The sequence below is a fragment of the Echinops telfairi genome, unplaced genomic scaffold (assembly GCF_000313985.2).
Source record: "Echinops telfairi isolate 266 unplaced genomic scaffold, ASM31398v2 ScPeMD7_3;HRSCAF=10, whole genome shotgun sequence".
Lineage (NCBI taxonomy): Eukaryota > Metazoa > Chordata > Mammalia > Afrosoricida > Tenrecidae > Echinops > Echinops telfairi.
The window spans coordinates 13173836-13190812 of record NW_022103899.1 but is presented as its reverse complement, the minus strand read 5'-3'; the positions used below and the strand labels follow the sequence as shown (position 1 = coordinate 13190812).

The window sequence follows — 16977 nt, the reverse complement described above, 5'->3', positions numbered from 1 at the left end:
GAGGACCTAATGTCGGGGGTTTCAATGGAGAGAAAATGTTTTGAGAAACGATGTACAAATGCTCTTTACACAATTGATGTGTGTATGGATTGGGATAACAGTTGTATGAGCCCCTAATAAAATGTTAAAAAATAAATAAATAAATAAAATGGAAAAAAGAAAGAAAGAAAAAAAAAAGAAATTAACTTTCAAGCCAAGAGGAAGCGAGAAGATAAGAACTTCAAAGTCATATCACTAAATTAAAATGGCAATTTTTGTAGCCTATATACTGTATGACTCTACCTACAGGTAGCACTGATTTAAAATGGAGAAATGACATGGGGATTATATCAGACCTTCTCTAACTTTTAGGGAAAACAAAAATCAAAATCATCATCCTCAACCACCCAAGAATAATTACTATGAGGCAGAGGTCAGACATGACTCCATGCTTTAAATATTCTACCAATTATGATTTTTCCTGCCTTAATGTATACAATGGTAAACTGCTCAAAACCCCAAAAGCCAAATAGTCCCCCCTCCTTTCTCTCTCTCTCACAGGCCTTTCCTTCAAATGTAAATCCCCTCTTCTCTCTGCAACCCTAAATGGGAATCCGGAGCTCCTCAAATCTACATTTCTCAGAGGCGTGCTCTGGTTTTCAGAGCTGCTGCATCAAATCAACAGTCTATGTTTTTGTAACTTCCACCAAACGACCTTCCCTTTCCTGATGGACCTGGGTAAGATGGTGGACGATGCTACCTGTTGGGTTGTACCATAACCGTGAGTGAAGGTCCAGAGGAATCACTGTGATTGTCAACCTTGGGGTATAAAATGAGCTATCACAAAAGCAAGAGTGGGAATCTCACCACCAGAAAGAGAAAAAAGCCAGCACCGGTGCTTGTCTCTTTAACCTCATGACAACTGTGCCTTGAACCTTCTTGATGCAGGAGACAGCTTGGGCGCTAGAGAAGCCGCAAGGAACGGCAACAGCAGACCCTGCAGTTAGAGCTTGACACAAGGCTGTGTGGACTTCCCGCCACAAAGCGAATCAAGCTGAGTGCTTTGGGGCAGGGGCTGGCTTCTGGCATGGGTGCCTCTGGGCACTAGATTGAGGTAGCTGGATTTGCTGACCTGTAGAGCTAAATCTCAGTGCCCTTAGTCAAGCTTTCAGTGATGTGAATGCAAGGTTTTCCTGAAAAATAAAAAATAATTAAGATAAAAATGAACTCATTTAACATTTTCATTTTCTACCACAGGCTGATTCTTGAGCATGAATTATGAGATGCCATTTTGCATCCATCCAGCACTAAGCTGCTTAACATCTGGTTTGCTTGGCCTCCATGAATTCACATGTAGAATGTCTGTTTGGCCTTCATGAATTCACATGTAGAATGCATGTTTCACAACGATCTGCTTCTAGTTTTGAGATGACAAGAGAATCTCTTGAAATGTAAATCATCTAGAATCATCCACCATCAATATTTGTCAAATCAAATAATTAGAGATGATCTAAGAATGTTTTTCTTAACTCAGTATTGGCTGAATTCTTGTCTTGGTTGTGGAATATCATTTCTAACATAAGGTCACTTTCAACAGTCTAATAGGTTCCTTCAAGATGAATTCTATTGATGGAAGTTGCCATCTGAAAACTGCTTATGCTCTCAACAAACTTCTCTCTGCAGTGTCTAAAGTTCGCCTAAACATTAAAAAGTTTTATGAGAAATGCCCATGCTTTTTCTTTATAGGAGCTTCACTTGCTTTGGGAGATTCTGAATGTACCCTTTGAGTTTTGATTGAGATTTAAAAGGGGATTTCTCAATTCATTCACTTTTACTTATTTGAGATCATATATATTCCAGGGAAAATTTCTATTCTGAATTACGTTACGCTCGCTTTTTTGTAATGTTTTCTTCTTTATTGTACACATTGTTATTAGCTCTTCATATCCATACAACTTCCCTTCCCATACCCTCGAGAAACCATTAATCCAAATACTGTATAGAGCTTTCTCTCCTGGATATTTAAAAAAAAATCATTTTATTAGGAGCTCATACAACTCTTATCACAATTCATACATACATCAATTGTGTAAAGCACATCTGTACATTCATTGCCCTCATCATTCTCAAAACATTTGCTCTCCACTTAAGCCCCTGGCATCAGGTCCTCATTTTTTCCCCTCCCTCCCTGCTCCCACCTCCCTCATGAACCGTCGATAATTTATAAATTATTATTTTGTCATATCTTGCCCTGTCCGACATCTCCCTTCACCCACTTTTGTATCTCAATGAAATGCACTTAGACAGTTTTGAGATAGTTTTAGAAGTCTCATTTAAAAATGCATATATATATTTCTTAAAAGAGCTAGTAAAATGTCATCCAGCTGAAAAGCATCAAAGCCCACATGGAAGAAGCACACCAGCCTGACTGACCACGAGGTGCAGAAGTGACCAGTTATCAGACATCAAAGAACTAAAAATCAGATCAGTGGGTGCCCACCTTCCTGATACGATCACTGAAGACAAATGTGTGCATAAGCAAAGGTGGTGAAGAAAGCTGATGGTGCCAGGCTATCAAAAGATATAGCATCTGGGGTCTTAAAGGCTTGAAGATAAACAAGTGGCCAACTGGCTCAGAAGCAACAAAGCCCACATGGAAGAAGCACAACAGCATGTGTGACCAGGAACTGTCGAAGGGATCAGGTATCAAGCATCCAAGAACAAAAAATCATATCATTGTAAAGGTGGGTGAGTGCAGAGTGGAGACTCAAAGCCCATCGGTGGGCAACTGAACACCCCCTTACTGAGGGGCTGTGGGGAGGAGATGAGCTAATCAGGGTGCAGGGTAGCAACGATGAAACATATAACTTTCCTCTAGCTCTTTAATGCTTCCTCCCCCCCACTATCATGATACCAATTCTACCTTATAAATCTGGCTGGACGGGAAGATGTACATTGGTACAGCAATTGGAAACACAGGGAATCCAGTATAGATGACTCCTTCAGGACCAGTGGTAAGAAGGGCAATGCCTGGAGGGTGAAGGGAATGTGGGGTAGAAAGGGGGAACCAATTACAAGAATCTAAGTATTGCCTCCTCCCTGGGGGATGGACAGCTGAGAAGAGGGCGGAGGGAAACATCGGACAGGGTAACTTATGACAAAACTATAATAATTTATGAACTATGAAGGGTACATGAGGGAGGGTGGAGTGGGGAGGGAGGGGGAAAATGAGCAACTGATATTAGGGGCTAGAGTGCGAGGCAAATGTTTTGAGAATGATGAGGGCAACAAATGTGCAAATGTGCTTGACACAATGGATGGATGGATGGATTGTGATGAGAATTGTACGAGCCCCTCCAAAAATGATTTTTTTTAAAGGAGCTAGTAAAATTTAGTTAAGAAAGTCATTTATAATGCTAAAATGTTTTTATTTCAATCTGACACTTATTCTAATAAGCATTAAGGGTAAGCTAAGGTGTACCAATAAGTAACCTATTTCTCTCAACATTCCTGACAATAGGCTATTTTTCATGAATTGTAACATAAAGAAATCCACTACCATTGAGTTGATTCTGACTCAAAGCCGACAGGTGCCACAGTGCGTGAGTTAAACCTTGGATGACTAACAGGTCAGCACTTCACATCAGCTAGAGACTCCATGGGAGGAAGGGGACGCTTCCAGCATCAGAAACCCAAATGGACAGTATTACTTGGTTCTATTGGGCCACTGTGAATCAGAATTGACTTGATAGCAGTTAAGTGTTTGAATTTGAGTTTGTTGTCGTTGTTTTTAATTGTAGTATAGCACCCACTAAATGAGAATGAACCTGAATATATTCAGCAGTTTTAGCGCCATATTTAAACCGTATTTCCATGAAGGTTGTGATTGTTATTTACCAGATTATTTTTTAAAGTGCTAGGGCTCTCAAATGAGAAGCCCTACTACTTGCTTCTTTTGAGTAAATTTTTTGGAATCAGAAAGAGACAATTTTGTCTTTCCAATAGTCTTTCTTCTTAAAACATATCCCTCATTCCCCAAACAATGTTCTACAAAATTAACAAATCGCTGGGGAAATTTCCAGAGAGTTTCAACATGTGAGCAGCTGTGAACTACCTAAATGGGTCATCTTACCAAGAATTTGTCACTCCAGGGATAAAGAAATAAACAATTACCAGTTTTTACTCAAAGTATCTGCCACTGTTTAATGAGAGATCCCTTTAAAATTATAAATCTTGAAAACTTTTCACTTAACTCTTTGTGCATTCCCTAGTTTTTCTTTCACAAGTCACACACACACACACACACACACAGTAATTAACTACTCGAGGGAAAATCTGTAAGCCTTTCCATTTCTTCAGGTTGTCTATAAATTGTCGGACTCAAAGAATCATTAAAATTGAGAACTTTGAAGATTTTAGAAAAAAAAGCCAAACAATAAATCATATACAATAATAAGGAACATTTACTTTCTATTGCATTGTGATAAGAGTTGTACAAGCCCCCAGGGAAATGATTTTTTAAAATAAATAAATAAATAATAAGGAACAAAGGTTTATATCATATTGTCTTAGGGCAGACGAATCGTGATTGCTTAGGCCTTGCTGCCTCACATCTTACTTCTTTACCAGTAAGGTGGCATTACCTAGAAACAAATTGTGCAGATCAAATGAAAATATGTGTGTCAACTGTTCAGTATAGTGTGTTTCCTACCTAGAAAATATTTGATAAAACTTAGCTACTGGTACTATAAATTATAAATATATTAATATTTCAAAGTTTTAAATATAATCTGAGCTATAATGACAATAATTAAATCAATTATATCAAGCAATAAAAGAAAAGCAAAATTGAGAAAATTTTGCCAGTGTAACAGTCATACAAAGTGAGAAGTGGGGAACATAAATATGTCGTTTTATTATTAACAAGATTAAGCAAATAGCTTAAATGATAAACTTGAAAAGAAATGTACTAACTGGGATTGGGGAACTTGCTTAAGAAGTGCTAATAATATCTTCTAAGATGAAGACTTTTATAATATTAATAAAAAGTGATAAGTAATTGTTCTTCAGGAAACCTATGAAAAAGTTCCTATACATTTTAAACAGTATATAACACTATTATTTCTTTTGCCGTTCTCCCAAATATTCATAAAATTGTAGCATATTTTATTTTTAATAATATTGGAAATGTATGCTGAACAGAAACTGGGGGAATACAAATACATGAAACTGCAAATACAACTAAGCTCCTGGAAATGTTTTAAATGAAACTTGCTGAGAATTCTCTTGGGTTACCTTAGCTTGGTAATAACCCCTACTTATATTTAGTTAATTAAAAATCCAATAAAACATACAATTATGACTTACAGTACATACAGTGGTCTTCCTAAAACATCTAAGCTAGTTATTCAGAATAAGTAATTAGCAAATCATTGTAGACATTGTAATGAAGAAGGGCAAGTTTAATAAACACCTCACTTTTCAAATTCTAGTTCTACCAATCTCTAGGTTTATAAACTACAATTGTTTCCTCATATGCAAAGTAGTAATAACATTTTCTTCATAGAACCAAAATACCCAACACAGTGATTTCAAAAGGAATATGTAAAGCACTTAGCATCATTCTGAGGGGGAAAAAAAGGAATACTGTCATCAGTAATGTTTGGCAAGTAATGTTCTTGTGAGATGCAGTGTCGGGGGATGAGCATCTCAAGTTGAGGACACTCCAGATACAGCTTGGGAAGAGCCGTGCGCTCAAAGCAGAGGTGACCACAATTACGTGGAAGGAGTGATGCTTTCAGAACTTTGATTTCTTTGTAGGGCACAACTCAAGGTCAGAAGAAGCAACTACCAACATCCAGAACTTGGAATGTAAGATGTATGAACCTAGGAAAATCAGAAACCATCAGAAATGAAATAGAAGGCATAAAGATCAATTTCCTAGGCATCGGTGCACTGAAGTGGACTGGGATTGGCCTGTGTTAATCCAATAAATGCCATATATGCTTTCCTATGCCAGGAACGACAACACAAGAGGAGGCATCACATCATTACCCAAAAGAGCATTCTGAGAGCTATCTTGAAGTGCACTGCCCATATATACTTACAAGCAAATACAGTTAATATAACTACGATTCAAACTTATGCACCAACCACTAAAGCTAGTGATGAAGAAATTGAAGCGGTCTACCGACATCTTCAATATGGAATTGATCAAAATGCACTGATAATTACTGATGATTGGAAAAGGGAAATTTAGAAACAAAGTAAAGGGACAGAAGTTGAAAACTATGGCCTTGTTGACAGAAATGAAGCTGGAGATCAAATGCTACAATTGTGCAAGGCCAATAACTTCTTCATTGCATATACCTTTTGTTTCAACAACATAAACAAACTAGAACTCACCAAATGGAATACACAGGAATCAAATGGATGTATATCGATGTTAGCAGCCAACATGAGGCAAGGAAATGACTATGGAACAGAAAGCCATTGATGATCTGGAGCCCCGGTGTGTACGTGGGGCTGCAACCTGAAAGGTCAGCTGTTAGAAATACCAGCCATTCCATGAGAGAAAGATGAGGCTTTCTGCTCAGTAGGAGTGCAGTCTTGGAAACCCACAATGAAAATTCTACCTTGTCCTATAGGCTCACTATGACTCAGCATTGGCTCAATGACAGTAAGATTTTGGTTTGGTGTTTGGAAGTTCAGGTTTAATTTGAAGAAAATTAAAACAAGTTCATGAGAGTCAAAATATAACCTCGAGCATAGCTCACCTGAATTCCAAGAACATCTCAAGGCCATATTTGACACATGAACTCTAATGGCAGAACACTTGATATGTGGGATGACACTAAGAACGTTACATGAAGAAACCAAAAGCTAATTAAAAAGACAGAAAGAAAAAACACAAAGTGTATGTGAGAAGAGACTGGAAGATGCTCTTGAACAAAGCTGCTAAAGTCTACTGAAGAAGTAGGGTGTAAAAGAGCTGAACAGAAAGGCCAAAGAAAGTCTAATGAAATGTTCACAGGCCTGGAGTTAGAACATCCAAAAGGAAGAACCTGCTCTAACTGAAAGAACTGAAGAAAAAATTCAAGATTCAGTTGCTTACCAATGGGCTTTGAGTCTCCACTCTGCACTCACCCTCATTTACAATGATATGATTTTTTGTTCTTTGATGCTTGATACCTGATCCCTTCGACAGCTCGTGGTCACACTGGCTGGTGTGCTTCTTCCATGTGGGCTTTGTTGCTTCTGACCTAGATGGCTGCTTGTTTATCTTCAAGCCATTAAGACCCCAGACGCTATATCTTTTGATAGCCAGGCACCATGTTGTGGGGAGGAGATGAGCCAGTCAGGGTTCAGGGTAGCAATGATGAAACATATAACTAGTTCTTAAATGTGTCCCCCCCCATCATGATCCCAATTCTACCTTACAAATCTGGCTAGACCAGAAGATGTACATTGGTTTGGATAGCAACTGGAAATACAGGGAATCCAGGACAGATGATCCCTTCAAGACCAGTGGTGAGAGTGGCGATACTGGGAGGGTAGAGGGAATGTGGGATGGAAAGGGAGAACAGATGACAAGAATCTGCGTATAGCCTCCTCCCTGGGGGATGGACAGCAGAAAAGAGGGTGGGGGGAGATGTCTGACAGTGTAACATATGACAAAATAATAATAATTTATGAATTATGAAGGGTTCATGAGGGAGTGGGGAGTGGGGAGGGAGTTGGGGAAATGAGAAGCCGATATTAAGGGCTCAAGCGGAAGGTAAATGTTTTGAGAATGATGATGGCAACAAATGTACATATGTGCTTGACACAATGGATATATAAATGGATTGTGATAAGAATCATACAAGCCCCCAATAAAATGATTCAAAAAATAAAAATTAATTAATTAAAATAATTCAAGATTCAAGTTGTAATATCGAAGCATTCTTTGGTTAAATATTGAAAGATGCTACAAACATCTAAAGACTACGGAAGTAATACCAGAAAGAACTGGTTGGCATTTGCCCCCCAATTCAACACGTAGCATATGATCAAGAACCAATTATACTGAAGGAAACAGCCCAAGCTGCACAGAAGGCAAAAGTGATAAGCAAGGCTCCAGGAATTGATGGTGCACCAGGTGAAATTGTCCAACAACTTAATGAAGCCTTGCAAGCACTCACATCGATTACAAGACATTTGGAACATAGCTACCTGATTAACCAATTGGAAGAGATCCATATTTGTGCAAAAGTGAATGCAGCAATAACATCAATATCACATGTGAGTAAATTTCTACTAAGAGAATTAAATAATGGTTGTGGCAATACATGGACAGGGAGCTGTCATAAAAGAAAAGGAATTCTAGTATATTTCATTATGCTCCTGTGGAACCTACATAGGGAATGAGAGGCAGTTGTACAACAGAACAAAGGGGGTGCTGCAGATTTAACCTCAGGAAAGGGTTGTATCTTTGCACCATACCTTTTCAATCTCTGTGCTGGACACCTGGACTCATCGAAGAAGAGATTGCCATTAGGACAAGAGGGATGCTAATAACAACCTGGGGTTAGCAGATGGCACAATGTATTCTCTGTTCCTAGGGTTGCTTTGAGTCAGAAGCTGTTCAATGGCACCTAACAGCGAATGAAGTGCTCTTCTACTTCTATAAATGTGATGCTCTTATCAGATGGTATGCAATAAATACCGGATTATGGTACCTCTAATACATGTGTCATAAAGTTGACTTGGAAATCTTCCCTTTGGGATTTTTTTCCGATAGGAAAAGAGAGATAAAATTATATTTTTATTGCCAATAAAGGACAGTTTTTGTATGTTCCCAGTTATTAACACTAGAGGGCAGGATGAGACTGTAAATACCCAACACCTCAAAACTAAATAGTAAAAACAGGTTCTTGGATTTTTCTCAGGCATTAAGAGTTTTTATTAAACTAGATGATCTTCTTGAATGTATGTCCTGCATATTGGCATACACATTGATACTGCACACAGTAAAATTATATAACACATTGTAGAAAATAGAAAAGATACTTTCTAATTTCTAGAAATTGTCCTAATATTTTAAGTTACATACAGATGAGACTGAATAAAACAGCCTGAACGCAGCATTCATAGCATTTATAATCTTTAAAACTTAATGATAGAATCATGTAAGCAGAACAACGGAGTTGGTCATTTAAGTAAATGTTACTTAGGTCAACTGGCACATAACCACCTACTGCCTGACACCAACTCCCACTCATACTGGAGCTTTGGTGGTGTGGTGGGTTAAGCAGGGGTTCACTGCTAAAGGCAAGATCAACAGTTTGAAACCACCAGCCATTCCAGGGGATAAAGACAAGGCTTTTTCCACTGCAAAGAGCTACACTACAGTCTCAGAAACCCATAGGGGAAGTTCTACCTTGTCTTACAGGGTCACTATGAGTAAGAATTGATTTGATGGCTGAGAAAATGAGAGAGAGATTGAGGCTCGTTGAGGCTGGAAATCGTTACAGGAGCATGTAGCTTCATCTTTCTCTCAAGAAGTGACTAGTGGGTTTGAACCATTGACCTTGAGTTTAGCAGTTCAATGTCTATCCTGCAGCACCACCTGGGGCTTTTTCCTAGAAGCATAGCAAAGGCAAATCTTTTCATTTAAATACCAAGAATGATTCTCAGCAAGTAAACATTTCAGAATAAATTCACAATAAATCTACACCCACAAAGGCACAGAGGCTATCTTTTTCAATATCAACTGAAATTAAACCAGAAATCGGAAGAAATGTTTTAAGCCCTTCAGGGAAAGGAGGATCTTGTCTCCCAATTGTTTGAACTCACTAAGTTCATTAAGCAGCCTCAACATGTAAGGGCCGCTTGTTCAGTGCCGCCTAGGTTAGTGTGGCTAGGCTGACTGTGTCCTTTATGATCCCAAGTCAGAACTCTTTTAAGAGTGAACACATAAATTGAGACCAACTTAACCAGATCATATGATCACTAATTTAAGGATGCTCACTTTCAGGAAGCTCATATAAACATGTATTTATGATTTTATGTAAATAAAATCCATGTCAAGTTTCATTTGTTTTTTATTCTAGCAATAGATATTCCTAAAACATGCCTCCTCCCCTCTCCCCACCCACCGAATGGCTGCGGAGTCAAGGTGGGGCTGTGATGTAGGTCCTGGGCTGCAGATTGCACGGTCCACTTTTCAACCCCACAGCCACTGTTTGGAAGAAAGATGAGGATATTTGTTCCCAAAAAGGGTTTATAGACTTGGAAATCCTAAGGAGCAGTTCTCTCTTCTATAGGGTTGCTGAGTCTGTAGTGTTGTAGATTTTAAATACTCGTGAGTGTGTATAAGCAAATGCTGAGTTTCCTGAAAGTTCCAAATATATGAGGTATTAATAAAAGTTGATAAAAAATATGCAGACATATGACCAATTTTTTAATATGTTGTTTAACATTTGGGGAAAACAAAGTATAAAATAACAACAACTAAGTAAACTAGTTGCAGTTAGCTAAATATGGACTTTTTGCAATAACTAATGCTTCATTTTCTGCTCTTTTCAAAATTTTATTCATCAAAATATTTTTAAAACAATATTATAATTTCTCTCAAGGTGATACTTAACATATGTGCACAGTTACAGTGGAAAATCAGTTGATTGTTTTTAATAATAGATGGGAGGGATTTATTATATAATAATAGATGGGAGGGACAACAAGTATCGATTCTCAGTAACTGTCATTAGATAGAGATCCTTTTAATGAATGAGATTTAATTTGCTTTGCTTTGGAAAATAACATGTAAAATGCTTGCAGAACTTTTTGTGTATAATAATAAAAAGTTAGATTGACTAGTTGCTATAAAAAGTGTTTCCTCTAATCTAAAGATGTTAAGAATTATTTATCTCCTCTTAAATTCTCGCTACATTGTATTAATAAACTACAGTACACATAAAATTGCTGAGTAAATCATTCTGAGGTATAGATAATGACATTCAGACAATTATAAACCAGAGAAAAGATTAACTTGCAATACATTAATTGGGAAAGTTACTGTATTTTCATGCTTTCACTAAGAAGGGCCCATCCACTTTATGTTCTATGTAAAAATTTTTGTTGTTATGTTTTACAACAAAAACTGTATTCCCAAGCAGTCTCCACATGACTTCAAATTCATTTACTCGATCTTTCAAACCACAGTTTGGGTCTGATTTTTCTTAGCTGGTCAACCTAATCACTAAGCCGGACGGTGGGGTCAGCTTGCACTGAAGTGTGAGTCAATGCATATCACAGGATAACCAGTATTCACTGGGTGATTATACGGTGCTCCTGAGCCTTACTAGAGAGCAGGGTAGGACCCAACACAACCATATCTAACTCAAAGTACATGCCTGATCATTGATTACAAGTTGCTTTAGTATATTGCAAGAAAATAATGTAATATGCATACTTAGATGTCTTCATCATATATGTATATATCCATATTATAATGGACCTACATCATACATTTAATGAACTGAGGTCACATTGGTTTGGAATTCCCCTATCTGCTATGAAAGTTACTTTGTTCTGCTCCAATAGAAGTAGCTGTCACCATATTTCAGCTTTGCTTTGTGAAGTTAGCAGCAATCATCTTTTTTCCCACCCCTCCTTAGCTTGGCATACTCTGAGCTGCTTTCTCGAGGTCCTCATACTTTTTGTTTTCCTTTCTAAGAATTATGAAAAGAGCGCTGGTGGGAGAGTCAGCAGTTTGAACCCACCAGCTTCTCCTCAGGAAGGTTTCTGTAAAGATGTACAGCCTCAGATACCAGAAGGAGCAATTCTACTCTGTCCTATTGGGCTATGAATCATAATTTACTCAATAGCAATGAACTTGGTTTTTTGAGTTTGGGGGATTGTAAAATGCCTGCTCTTATGGTCACGATTAACAGCCTGAATTAGACTTTTGGTAATGATGATGAAAAATCATTTCCCAGGAGTTTTCATAACTGTTACCATGTGCCTAGGTGCCGGCTCCATAATTTAAGTATACTAACACTGTAACTCTCTGAGACTTCCTTTTTGAAATAGTAGTTGATGCATACTAAACGAAAAGCCAAAACACTGCCATCTAGTCAATTCTACCCTGAGAGAGGCATTGAATTAGAAGTCTTGTGACAAATTCAAAACATGGATTTCCATTTACTAGACTTTAGTAAAACTAGTGTTTTCTAAGTGAAATTGATGATGTGAAAGTAAAAATATCAAAGGTCTTCAAAAAGTTCACAGAAAATTTCCATTAACTTAAAAAAATGATTATTGTTAATGAGGTGGTTGGCAAAGCCTATCAAAGTTTCACATTAAACATTTTGTACACACTCCCATTCCCCTCATCCATTTCAGTTCCTTCAGTGTACCATCTGGGGCTCCTTTTCCCACCCTCTGAACTTTGTCCTTGGGTAAATACTGCACATATGAATAAATCTATGTACACACAAAATCTTCAGTGGATGATTATTCTAACAAGGAAGTGAGTGTAGTTTTAGACCCGAAGGGTTTCATTATCTTTGAATTGCATTTTCCCAAGAACTTTGCGAAGTCTGCACATGAACGTCTCATGGGCTTATGGGAGTCGTTTAGTTCTTCATCATTCAAGTAACAATAACAACAAAAACCTAGTAGGTCTAACTAAAGCTTAGTTTCTTCTAAGCATAAGACATAAATGATAACAGATTCTGATAATGCTACTAGATATTAAAATATTAGATGTGAAAATTCTAACAATTGATTCTGTCAGACACTTTAAGATGGGGATACCAAAACTTAAGGAGTGTTTGGCAAAGGTCATACAAAATTTGATTTGTGATCCAATTACAGTGTTTTCTAATACTGTCTCTAATATATTCCGTAAGCAATGTGCTGCCACCATATTCACTATTCACATTGGTTTTCAAAGGATCAAGGCATATGTGGGGTGTGTGTATGTGTGCATTTTCTGCCTTGACTTTTCTTCTCACAAGCTAATGGAAACAGTTCCAAAACAAGTACAGCACCCTCATCCCCTGCCTCTCCTCACTCCAGGAAAAGCTGAACCAGCCCCGACCTGGATATTCTATATCTTGGCAATTTATCTCCTGTGGTTATTTTCTACTCCCTCACACTCCCCAGAAAAATTACGCATAGCTCAATTTCTTCTAAGTTATGTCTCTGTAACTGCTGGAGGGTCACATGTAAACCTTCTCCTCACTTAGCAACTCATTATCCAACATTTCACATTTATGATGATAAAATCTACTATTTGATAAAATTGCACATTCATGATGTACTTTGTCAGTAATGTGTGACAAGAGCAGCAGAGTGGCAAGAATAATCCTGGCTTTGATAGGTAAAGTCGCGTGTCAATTCAGCTCTACCATGATTCTCAGTGGTTTGGCAGTTATGTAATCCTGCATGATATGATTTGGCATTTATGTGATGATGTATTCATCTTTTGTTTTATGATCTAATGCGGTCTCCCTTTTTGCACAATGACAATTTTTACGTAACGACCTGGTCTTTGAGACCGACCCACACTGATAAGTGAGGAGAGCATGTGTTCTATCTCTTACATACCTTGCGCTATTTTTCTTTGCTTGGTCTTTTTCTTCTTCTTTGTTTTTATTTTAAAATTATTTCATTGGGGGCTTGTACAACTCTTATCACAATCCGTACATCCATCCATTGTGTCAAGCACTTTTGTACATGTGTTGCCATCATCATTCTCAAAACATTTGCTTTGTACTTGAGCCCTTGGTATCAGCTCCTCATTTTTACCCTCTCTCCCTGCCACACCCCCTTCACAAACCTTTGACAATTTATAAATTATTATTATTTTTCCATGTCTTACACTGTCCGATGATGTCTCCCTTCACCTACTTTTCTGTTGTCCGTCCCGAGGGAGTGGACTATATGTAGGTCCTTGTGATTGGTTCCCCCTTACCCTGCCTACCCCTTGCCCTCCTGGTATCACTACTCTCATTATTGTTCCTGAGGGTTCTACCTGTCCTGGATTCCCCGTGTTTCCAGCTCTATCTGTACCCTTGTACATACTCTGGTCTAGCCGGATTTGTTAGGTAGAATTGGGATCATGATAGTGGGGGGAAGAATCTTCAAAGAACTAGTTGTATGTTTCATTAGTGCTATACTACACCCTGACTGGCTCATCTCCTCCCCACAATCCTTATGTAAGATGTCCAGTTGCCTACAGATGGGCTTTGGGTCTCCAATCTGTACTCCCACTCATTCACAATGACAGGAGTTTTTGTTCTTTGATGACTGTTACCTGATACCTTTGACACCTTGTTATCACACAGGCTGGTGTGCTTCTTCCATGTGGGCTTTGTTGCTTCTCAGCTAGATGTCTGCTTGTTTATCTTCAAGCCTTTAAGACCCCAGATGCTATATCTTTTGATAACTGGCCACCATCAGCTTTCTTATGCATCCGCTTTGTCTTCAGCATTCGTGTCAGGAACGTGAGCATCATGGAATACCAGTGTAATAGATCAAAGTGTTCTTGCACTGAAGGAGTACTTGAGTAGAGACCTAATGCCCATCTGCTATCTTAATACTAAACCTATAAATATATGCACGTAGATTTATTCCCCCATCCTCATATATAAATATATTTACATAAGTACATGCTTGCATTTAGAGCTTTATAAATGCTTTTTTCTTTTTTCTGCTCTTCCAATCAAAGATATTTCTTCCAAGGATCCAGGCAGTGAAAGTGAAAACTACAGAAGTATGAAATTCAGAAACAAGATAACTCTTCAATGGGTTCTCCTTTTTCATCTACAAGGAATTTTAGCACTCCCTTTTGTTTTGATTTGTTTTCCCCTGAATTGTAGTAATTTTTCTATTTCTCAGTGTTTGTGATCTGAAATATACTAAGCGTATTATATATTATCTATTTCCAAATTTATAAAATTGCTTGATTTACGGCTTTAGTGAGACCAGGGATTTTAGATAATATTTGGTGAACTTCTTCAATTTATAGCTGAGAGAATTTAAGTATGGAGGAATTATGTGGCCTTTATTATTATATCAGTTTCAGGAGCTTACAATGTAATCATTAATCTGTTCTATACATTTACAATCTTACCAGAAATTACAAAGAATTTCAAATTTATAACTTTATTCTTTGGTCCTGTTTAATATGTGTAATTATTTTAAATTACACACATATTCTTTAAAGTTTATGTATACACTTAAATAAATACTTGTGAAACTATACAACAAACACACTCACAGGCTTGGTTTATGATACATACATATCTATATGATAATTACATATATGTTAATTATTTAAGGGAGAAAAAAAGAAGTACAGGATAATGTTTCTCAATCTAATTGGGGAAAACTGATTGGAAAATAACATCTGATTAACAGAGTTCAAACTCTATAAGAGGTAGATAATAGAATTAATTGTGATGGATGCAGCTATTAGTTTTGCATGCTCATTTATGAAGAAACACATGTTAGAAAAAAATTCCCCTAATGCTTTATGAGCTATAATTCAAAACAGACACACCATACGCACACACCTCTAACTTTGGTTTCATTGAGCACAATTTCGTATTCAGCCTTCCTTCAAATCACAGGCAGTTCTGGTTGGCAAGTTCTAACAGAACACAGTCAAGGTGAAAAGCAGTCAGCCTCTGCTGGTAACAGTGTATTCACACAGCACAGGATCTCTGTCTGTTCAGGCTGCTTCTTGCTCTTGTCTCAGAATCGGAAAGGAGTGCTGCTTTCCTAGGGTGTGCTATTTGAGAAAGAAAGTAACCTAACACTAACTGCAGGCGGGGTCAGAGTGATGTAACAGGAAGCTCTGATGTTTCCCTCTGCTGCTGATCATTTACAATCTGACAACACTTCCAATCCACTCAGAACAACCCTCTGTCCCAAGCGGAGTGTCACCTCCTGCTTTAGAATCCTCCAGCTCTGCTAACTGGAACCCACTCTGCCTGCAGGAGCACGCTGCAAGGCTTTCACTCCTTCCCACCTTGCCTGGGGGAAATCTCGTCCACGGACTCAGAGACATTCAAATTCCATCCTGAGACAATTTCACAAAGAATTTCTTTAGGAGCTCTGCTGGGTAAGTGCACTATAGAAAACAGATCTTTTTTATTTTTGGATATGTTATCATATAGTTTAATAATGTTTGTACTATTGAATTTAGTTTGTTACTAAGGAATTTAGACATTGCAATACTGTTGAAACATGTTCTCATTTGTTTTACATGTTAAGGAATTATCTTAGCCCAAAATGTACATAAAATCTCTCACTATTATTACAAAAAAAACAAACAAAACCCAAACTTTATTTGCAGTGTTAGTCTGGAAAATAGATGATTAAGTAAAAAAAATCTAAATGGATTAAAACGCATACTGCTCAGGGCATATCTTAATCAGAGGGTAGTATCTTATATATTACCCTCAGCGTTAACTAAACTTTAATTCTGACACCTGGGAAGACTTAAAGGAAGTCTTTAGAAGTTGGGTTTGTTTTTGTTTGTGTGTATTCTGGGAAGGGTTTTTACACTTTCCATGGAATTTATCAGTATTTTATGAAAAGGTTGAAAGAAAAACTGCTTCTGGGATCTCAGAGGCTCCCTGCCTTTGTGGTTGCACACAATAGCGAGTTACAGGGAAAGTGATCGCTGTGGATTCATTTTGTTTGCCTTCTAGTTGTGTTTCACCTCTATGTACATCTCCATTGAACTAATGGAATTTTCATTGTTCATTGTGCCAGATGGTGTTAAGACTCTGTTGCTAACCCTGGGCTATTTCCACTGTATTGCATGATGGGATGAACTTCAAACAAAATTACAGCTAGAGTTGAGAAAATGTAGAGGTTATTAGATTAATTCATAATTCGGGCCCCTTAAGTGGGAGCATGTATTACTTTAACTTGTATGGGATTTCTCCGCAGGATTTGGAGTGTGTAATATAGAGATAACTGTGGCCTGAGAAACAA

The 16977-nt window shown here is 37.7% G+C and overlaps 1 protein-coding gene across 3 annotated transcripts in view; it reads left to right on the top strand.

The window, feature by feature from the left end:
• Positions 1-15877: 15877 nt before the first annotated feature.
• Positions 15878-16977, top strand: part of CALCRL (calcitonin receptor like receptor) — a 109669-nt gene continuing 108569 nt past the window's right edge. For all 3 annotated transcript variants that reach the window (XM_004701723.2, XM_045296185.1, XM_045296198.1), the window contains exon 1: positions 15878-16096. The gene's annotated coding sequence lies outside the window, so the exon portion shown is untranslated. The remainder of the gene's footprint in view (positions 16097-16977) is intronic.